Genomic DNA, 9,139 nt, shown 5'->3' on the forward strand with positions numbered 1-9,139 from the left:
CACCTGCTCCACACATCCCTGAGTCACCTGGACACTGGCAGAGGGAATTATGTTAGGATGCTGTTCGTGGACTACAGTTCAGCATTCAACACAATAATTCCCTCTAAGCTTTTCACCAAGTTGACGGATCTAGGACTCAGCTCATCACTGTGTCAGTGGATCCTCAACTTCCTCACAGACAGACCCCAATCAGTGAGGGTAGGAAAACAAGTCTCCCCCTCCATCTCACTCAGCACTGGAGTGCCTCAGGGCTGTGTTTTAAGCCCCCTGCTGTACTCACTGTACACTTATGACTGTGTAGCCACATCCGACACCACCTCCATTGTCAAGTTTGCTGACGACACTGCTGTTGTGGGCCTGATCTCCGACAACATCGAGACGGCCTACCTGGAGGAGATTAGGAACCTGGAGACCTGGTGCCAGGAGAATAACCTCCTCCTAAACATCAGCAAGACTAAGGAGCTGATCGTGGACTTCACTACAAAGCAGGCGAGGAATTACAAACCCCTCATCATCAGTGGCACGCCAGTGGAGAGAGTGGACAGTTTCCGATACCTGGGTGTCCACATCACTCAGGACCTGTCATGGTCCTGTCACATCAACACCCTGGTTAAGAAAGCCCGTCAGCGTCTCTTCTTCCTCAGAAGACTTAGAGACTTCCATCTGCCACTGAAGGTGCTCAAGAACTTCTACTCCTGCACCATCGAGAGCGTCCTGACGGCAAACATCTGCACCTGGTTTGGGAACAGCACCAAGCAGGACAGACGAGATCTGCAAAGGGTGGTGCGCTCGGCAGAACGCATCATTCAATCAGAGCTCCCTGACCTGCTGCCCATCTACACCAAGCGGTGCAAGTCCAAAGCTAGGAAGATTATGATGGACCTCTCCCATCCCAACAATGGACTCTTCTCACTGTTGAGGTCTGGGAAGCGCCTCCGCTCCCTTAAGGCCAAAACAGAGAGAATGAGGAGGAGCTTCTTCCCCCAGGCTATTCGGGGCCTGAACCAGGTGTAGGACTGGACTCTCCCACACATCACCACACGCACCACCACACATTTCCTATAATCCTATAATTCCTATAATTTATAATCCTTATCTTTATAATCTCTTCTGCTATTTGCACATTCTTTACTGTAAATTCCTAAGTTAATTTGTAAATTTTTGTAGTAAATTGTAAATATTGTAAAACTTTTCTTCTGTCATTTAATGGTCGGGCATTGTACAGCTACAAGCATTTCACCCCCATGTCATACTGTGTATGGTTGTGTGTGTGTGTGACAAATAAAATTTGAATTTGAATTTGAATTTGATGTGCATCTCTGTAATGAGAAGGGGTGTGGTCTAATGACATCAACACCCTATATCAGGTGTGCATAATTATTAGGCAACGTCCTTTCCGTTGGCAAAATGGGTCAAAAGAAGGACTTGACAGGCTCAGAAAAGTCAAAAATAGTGAGATATCTTGCAGAGGGATGCAGCAGTCTCAAAATTGCAAAGCTTCTGAAGCGTGATCATCGAACAATCAAGCGTTTCATTCAAAATAGTCAACAGGGTCGCAAGAAGCGTGTGGAAAAACCAAGGCGCAAATTAACTGCCCATGAACTGAGAAAAGTCAAGCGTGCAGCTGCCAAGATGCCACTTGCCACCAGTTCGGCCATATTTCAGAGCTGCAACATCACTGGAGTGCCCAAAAGCACAAGGTGTGCAATACTCAGAGACATGGCCAAGGTAAGAAAGGCTGAAAGACGACCACCACTGAACAAGACACACAAGCTGAAACGTCAAGACTGGGCCAAGAAATATCTCAAGACTGGTTTTTCTAAGGTTTTATGGACTGATGAAATGAGAGTGAGTCTTGATGGGCCAGATGGATGGGCCCGTGGCTGGATTGGTAAAGGGCAGAGAGCTCCAGTCCCACTCAGACGCCAGCAAGGTGGAGGTGGAGTACTGGTTTGGGCTGGTATCATCAAAGATGAGCTTGTGGGGCCTTTTCGGGTTGAGGATGGAGTCAAGCTCAACTCCCGGTCCTACTGCCAGTTTCTGGAAGACACCTTCTTCAAGCAGTGGTACAGGAAGAAGTCTGCATCCTTCAAGAAAAACATGATTTTCATGCAGGACAATGCTCCATCACACGCGTCCAAGTACTCCACAGCGTGGCTGCAAGAAAGGGTATAAAAAAAGAAAAACTAATGACATGGCCTCCTTGTTCACCTGATCTGAACCCCATTGAGAACCTGTGGTCCATCATCAAATGTGAGATTTACAAGGAGGGAAAACAGTACACCTCTCTGAACAGTGTCTTACTGGGAGGCTGTGGTTGCTGCTGCACGCAATGTTGATGGTGAACAGATCAAAACTCTGACAGAATCCATGGATGGCAGGCTTTTGAGTGTCCTTGCAAAGAAAGGTGGCTATGTTGGTCGCTGATTTGTTTTTGTTTTTGAATGTCAGAAATGTATATTTGTGAATGTGGAGATGTTATATTGGTGTCACTGGTAAAAATAAGTAATTGAAATGGGTATATATTTGTTTTTTGTTAAGTTGCCTAATAATTATGCACAGTAATAGTCACCTGCACACACAGATATCCCCCTAAAATAGCTAAAACTAAAAACTACTTCCACAAACAATCAGCTTTGATATTAATGAGTTTTTTGGGTTCATTGAGAACATGGTTGTTGTTCAATAATAAAATTATTCCTCAAAAATACAACTTGCCTAATAATTCTGCACTCCCTGTATACTTAGGTACCAACTCAGCATTGTTTAAACATTTCTGTGTTTTTCTTGCATCATGATGAAATCATACTGAATTACCTGCTGCAGGTTTTCTGCAAGTCATTCACCAAAGGGTCACGAGGTCACAAGTGCAGTCTGTGAGCATATTTTCCTTTGGTTCTTTCAATTTCATTGTAGGTCTTTTTTTGCTTGTCCAACATTTTTACTAACACTTCCCTAATTTTTCTTGCCCGAGTCCTGCACCTTTCTATCAGTCTTTATTTATTTTTTATTTTTCTAGTAAAAGATCAAACATTTTAATGGCTACAAGAAGGAAGAAATAAAAATGTGTGTGGCAGGTTGTGGTTCTGTTGGTTACTGCCCAAGAAACTCCAAGTTTCAGTTTTCAGAATTTAATGATTGGACTTGTTTTCCAGCTTAATAACTTATACCTCAGCCTCCTGATCGGTTATGGGGTTTCATAGGGTTAATGTAATGTAAATCACTGGAGCTATTAGTTTTGTATGTTCTACTAAATAGTAGAGTCAGATAATTCATTTTTTAATTTCCTCATATTGTTTTTAGATCGTACAGGCCGAGAATGATCTACAGCTGCAAGATGCAGTTGCACAGGCAGCCAGCTTGATCAGTCTTGCTGGTCACAATGTTTGCATAACACTTCAAAACAAACAAGAAACTGCTCACTGGTATGTCCTTCAACGGACCCGTGCACCTTTTGAAAGGCATGTCTAAACACATACTGTCATGGTAAAAAATTAAGCCTGTCAAACTAAAGTCATTGTGTTGTGAAACAATGGTATTAGCCTGTTTGGGTGGTACAGGTCTGTAGCGCTCCATTCTAGTACAGTTCATAACAAAACAGATATCTTTCATTCATGAGATTAAAATTCACATAAAACGTTGTATCTGTGCCGATGTAGGCATGTGTTTAAATATGTAAATAAAAATAGATTCAAACTGAGTAGCATTTGGGTTGACTGCAGACTGACGGAAAAGGTATAAGATAAGATAAGATAAGATAAGATAAGATAAGATAAGATAAGATAAGATAAAACTTTATTAATCCCTCGGGTGGGTTCCTCTGGGAAATTCGGTTTCCAAAAAGCACAGCACCGACAGAAGTTACAGAGTTACAGAATATTATATATATACACACACACACACACACACACACACATATATAAATACAGAGACAAATATAAATAAAATATACGAAGGGGATAAATAGAATAAATAGGAATAAAAATAAAAATAAAAATGCCAATGTATGCCAATGGAACAAGAGACCAGATGTATTTGAAAGCAATGTGTCACTTTTACTCCAGTTCATGACAGGTCCCTGTGTGTCATGTTTCAGCTCAGTTGTTCCATGTATAGGCATTCGTTATCTGTATCTGAGACAGTCTGGCCCTGTAAGGGGGAAAATGTTCTTCACCTCTGATACAGCAGTCCACAGGGAAGCAAAATGTAATTAGTTCAGAAATTTCTCTTAATAAAACCTCAAAACCTCTTGTTATGATACAGGTTCCAAATCCCATCAAATACAAATATAATAATAGTAATATAAAATACAATTTGATTTTGTTTTATTTTGGCTAGGTTCAGAGATGGCTTGAGGTCTGTAGCTCTCCTAGATGCTCTACAGACATACCCTCTTCAGATGAAGTGTCTTTTCGTGAAAGCTGGAATGGCTCTGAGAGCAACTGATAGGGAGAATCTATTCCAGATCATTCACTCCGATCGAGGGAGTAATGCACTACGAGTGCCGGACTCTGGCTTTCTGGCAAGACTATCTTCAGGAGGCAGAATGTGAGTTTACTATTTGGCACATTGTTTGACCATAAATCAAAATTCTCACTTTTGTGCAGCAGCATCATGAAATCACAGACATAGACGCCATAACAAAAAAGGTAGATAGATGGTACCGATGCAAGTGCTGGGTTTACAACATTGTATCCAAATGTGATTTCAGTTTGACTTCAGTGTATTAACAGGATAAATAAATAACAGGATAAATAGGAGGATAACTAAATAAATAAATTATTACCAATCCTGTGTACTGAGTACAAATAATAGGCTATTTCTGCATCCACGTACATTTAATGTTGTGGTCTTCACTAACTTCTTTTTTTGACATTGTGGTTTCACTGTATAGCCTAAATAAGCTTCATGTGTGTCTTTCAAATTACAGTTTAATTTTAAAAAAATATACATGTTTCACTTTTGATTTAATCTTTTGGTAATTTAATGTATCTGTACATCAACATCTTAGTCAGAATCTCATTATCATTTTGTATTTTTCTATCTTATAGTTGAAAGTGATGTCTCTTTGGAAGATATTCTTGTTTTCTGCACTGGATGTGACAGCATACCAGCCCTGGGTTTCTCTCCAAAGCCAAGCCTTGAGTTCGTCACTAACTGCAGATTTCCAGTGGCCAATACTTGTGAAAATATCCTTCGTATACCAGTTCATGCAGTGTACACTACTTTCAAATCAGACATGGATTTTGCAATACGGAATTCACCAGGATTTGGAAGAGCATGATGTGTTTTCTTAAGGATTGTTGACATGATGAGGATTTGGGTTTTTTTTTCTATTTTGCATATGCATTTTTTATTTTCCTTTTTTTGTTAATGTTGTTAACCCCGCATCAGAGTACACCCTGGACAGCAGTAGGACTGTATAGCCTAAATAAGCTTCATGTGTGTCTTTCAAATTACAGCTTAAATACCAGTTCATGCAGTGTACACTACTTTCAAATCAGACATGGATTTGATAAGCCGAAGAGAATGGATGGAATAATTTTGTTTCAGTTTATACATGTGAGGCATTTTTTGTTTTGTGATTGTAGTTAATTAGTTTTCCTGCTTATATGGCATGTTTTGTCTCTGATATGTAGTTCTAAATAAATTCAAACGGCATTTAGGACGTTTTTTACTCACCTTATGTCTCTACCACGATGCTATTTCTCTCTCCAACAGCGTAGGTTACAATTACATTAGCATGACCAATTATGCAAATTAGGCGATGACGTCATTTGGCGACTTCTAGCGACTTTTAGGACAGCCAATAGCGATTTTCCTTACTGAGGAGTTGGCAACACTGGGTGGAAAGACAGTATCTCCAACGCTGGCAGCAAAGTTGTCTATAAATGTGACAGACATTGGTTAGGTCAAACCTGGTTATGTTACAGGTTGAAATGTGAACATTATATCACACTATATGACATTACAATCTTATCAAATTATTATATGTTGTCAAAGTATTATAAACAATAATAATAATAATGATAATAAACATAACCTGGTTTGCAGGGAGTGTTTTAAGGATTTTGTTTGCATATTTTACTATACTACTTGATAACACAGGCTCATTGTAGATTGTTTGGGGGTTTTTTTCCCCTCTTTCATTTGTGTTTTTTTAAGACCAGCCCTATTACTGCAGAATATTATTTCCTTCCTCTGGGTACTAGAAATACACAAATGAAGGGTTCTGTGTTCCTACTTTTTATGTAATTTGTGTCTTTAAAAAAAAGAGTTTAAAATGTGTAACATATTTTATTTAATGAATGAATCATAATTCCTGTTTATTAACAGATAAATTAGTACATCATACAATCATATGTAACATATACTGTAACATTTTGTATTGTGACAATTATGGTTTGTCATGAAAGAAAAGTGTAGTCTAAACACTTTATTTGTCTACTTTTATGATTTAAATGGCACAAGTGAATATGAAGATAAAACCAGTCTTTTTACCTTACTTTTACCTAAATAATAGTCTTGGACCCTTTTCAGTATCATGATATTTCACAATTTTTAGTGTCTGGCACTCAAATACATTTTTTAATTAACACAAACAAATTTACTAATAACTTAACTGAAGCATGCGGCATGCTGTCAAAAAACTTCTATCCCATGATTTCCATCGTCACTCAAGGGGTCGAGCTGCCTCTAGTCAGCCGTCAACTGCTGGTGATGGTAAGAAGGATGTTTGAAGTGCACTTGACTGAGACTCTGTGATGCTGAGGAAGTTGCAACATTCCAACAGTCCACAGCTGCAGCGGGGAGTGATTTTCCATTGTCCTTAAGCTGTGATGGTTCCACTCATTTACAAATTCATCCACAGATCTGTTCATTCTTGGAAGATATACATGGTGAAGAGCCCCAATATGAAATGGGTCAGTGCTATCTAAAATCCCAACATTTTCCATAAAGAGGAAAAGGTTTTTAAAGTATGCTGACACAACTCTGTTTAGTTCACCCCACAATCTTTCAATTCTTTGATTATGCACACTTCGTCCAACCATAAAGCTTCCTTTGTTTGGCCCTCGATGTTCAATCATAAACCGTGCAATATCAATATTCTCACTCATCACCCCTGACACGTTGTGGGAGGCCAAAGAGATCAGCACTCTGGAAAAGTTGCACAGCAGTTGATGCTCTGTTATCTGTGCAGCATCTCATGTAGTTAGTAGGTAATGCAGCGACTATAGCCGCATGTAAATATATAAACACCCAGCACGCCCCTGCGGGCGGTTTATCCTTCAAGCTCGGGTCCTCTACCAGAGGCCTGGGAGCTTGAGGGTCCATATAATGCAGGTGTTTCTAAGTCCACAATAAAAACTCAAATCTGCAGTCGGTGATGCACTTTGACATTTATTTAACAGGCAAAAGGACACAGAAAAGCTTTTAAGTGTTTTCTTAATCTTATTTTTATTTTTTAAACATGAACACGATCATAAATTGATGATCGGTACTTAATACTTATTTTTCCCACTGTATATACATAAACATATAATAATACTACTGCAGTGTATTTTTCATCATTCATCATCAGCAAGAAATACTAAAAAAAAAAGAAGCCAGTGTAATCTATCAAGTTTCCCAGACGAGTCACAGCAAAGATTCAGCTAAAAAATCATCTGATGTGTTCAATAAACTTATTATCAGATAGAAACATCCTGAATCCTGCGCTGGCTTTCCGTACCACTGTCACCAGATTCGAGTATTTATGACTCATAACTGACCACCAACGTTAAGGCTGAAGTTAATATCATGATTGAATGCATTAACATGATTGTGGATTACAGTAATCAGGGATTTCCTGGCTAAAAATGAGCTTCTGAAGGGTGAGAATGCAAATCACACACTTTTATTAAAGATAAAGATTTAGACAATATTGCAGTCAGCCAGTATTATTATGGATGACTGTGTGTTAGGAGGCAGCTGTCTGCTATTCAGTGGTCACCACCAGCCAACGTGGGGAAGTAGCAGCTGCACACTGAGCGTCTCCCACATGACCAAACTCTTACCAAACTCATGATACGTTGAGCCGGCTTTCAGAAGTTCTGTCCCTCTTTTTCTAAATCTCATTGCTTTGTTGCTACCCACAGTTTGTGGATACGGTGAGGTCGGGAACATAGAAGGGAAAACTGATGAACTCCCACTTTGAGCTGAAAGTTTCTGTCCAACTTGGACTGGGGTCTCTGACATTCTCTGGCTCAAAGCTGTGGATGGAAATTTGGAGGACATCAATGAAACCAGCAGCACATATTACATGAAAAGCAAATATCATGCTTAAATAACTGAAGCGTTCACCCCTTTGACTGTCCCACGAAATTCTATCCAAGAGATTGTGAATAAGGTTAGTGAGAAACAGCTGCCCTGGGGCTGTTTTTTAATCCAGTATATTGTTTATCACATTTTGTGTTATAACTGCTGGGCTTTGGTTATAACTGCTTTCTTGGGGTTTTAACCAGCCTGGTGTTAGTGTAACTGAATATAGTTTTGGTAAGATTATTTTTAGAGTCTGAGGCTTTAACAGCAGCCAGACATGTCAGCATCTCACAAGAGGAACAGCAGTGTCCAATGACTAATCCGTCAGCTGAGGACAGCTGAAAGAGTAAACCCCAATGAAACAGTGTCACCCATTAGGTGAACAAATGGACGGGTTAAAAAAAGCACAGCATGTAACAGAGGAAATGAAGGCGGAGGTTGTTGCTTAAGAAGTGTATATTGCTATATTTTACTTAGTGTTATTTAAAAGAATTATTCAAACAATGTGTCTGTTGAGGAACAGATTTCTTGAAGTGTTCACCTTTTAAACATTAAATTGATGCTTTTCTGTAGGAATCATATGATTAAGCCGTGCTGACATTGTTTGAAGGGGCAGGGCTCAGAGTTAAAAAGGGGCAAACAGAACCAGGCTGAAACACAACAACCCACATTCATCAAGAATCTAATAATCAGATCACATCATACTATATCATCATCATCATGTGGGGACAGTGTGAAGCAAACGAAGCCGATGTTTTACCTGATGGGTACAATGTTGCTGCTGCTGCTGGTGGTGCTGGAGGGCAGGGCTGTGCTGATCTCAGACTGGAGACATTAA

This window comes from Mchenga conophoros, linkage group LG16 (assembly GCF_057382185.1).
Source record: "Mchenga conophoros isolate Kocher_MC1m ecotype Shallow Benthic linkage group LG16, M_conophoros_male_GT1.1, whole genome shotgun sequence".
Lineage (NCBI taxonomy): Eukaryota > Metazoa > Chordata > Actinopteri > Cichliformes > Cichlidae > Mchenga > Mchenga conophoros.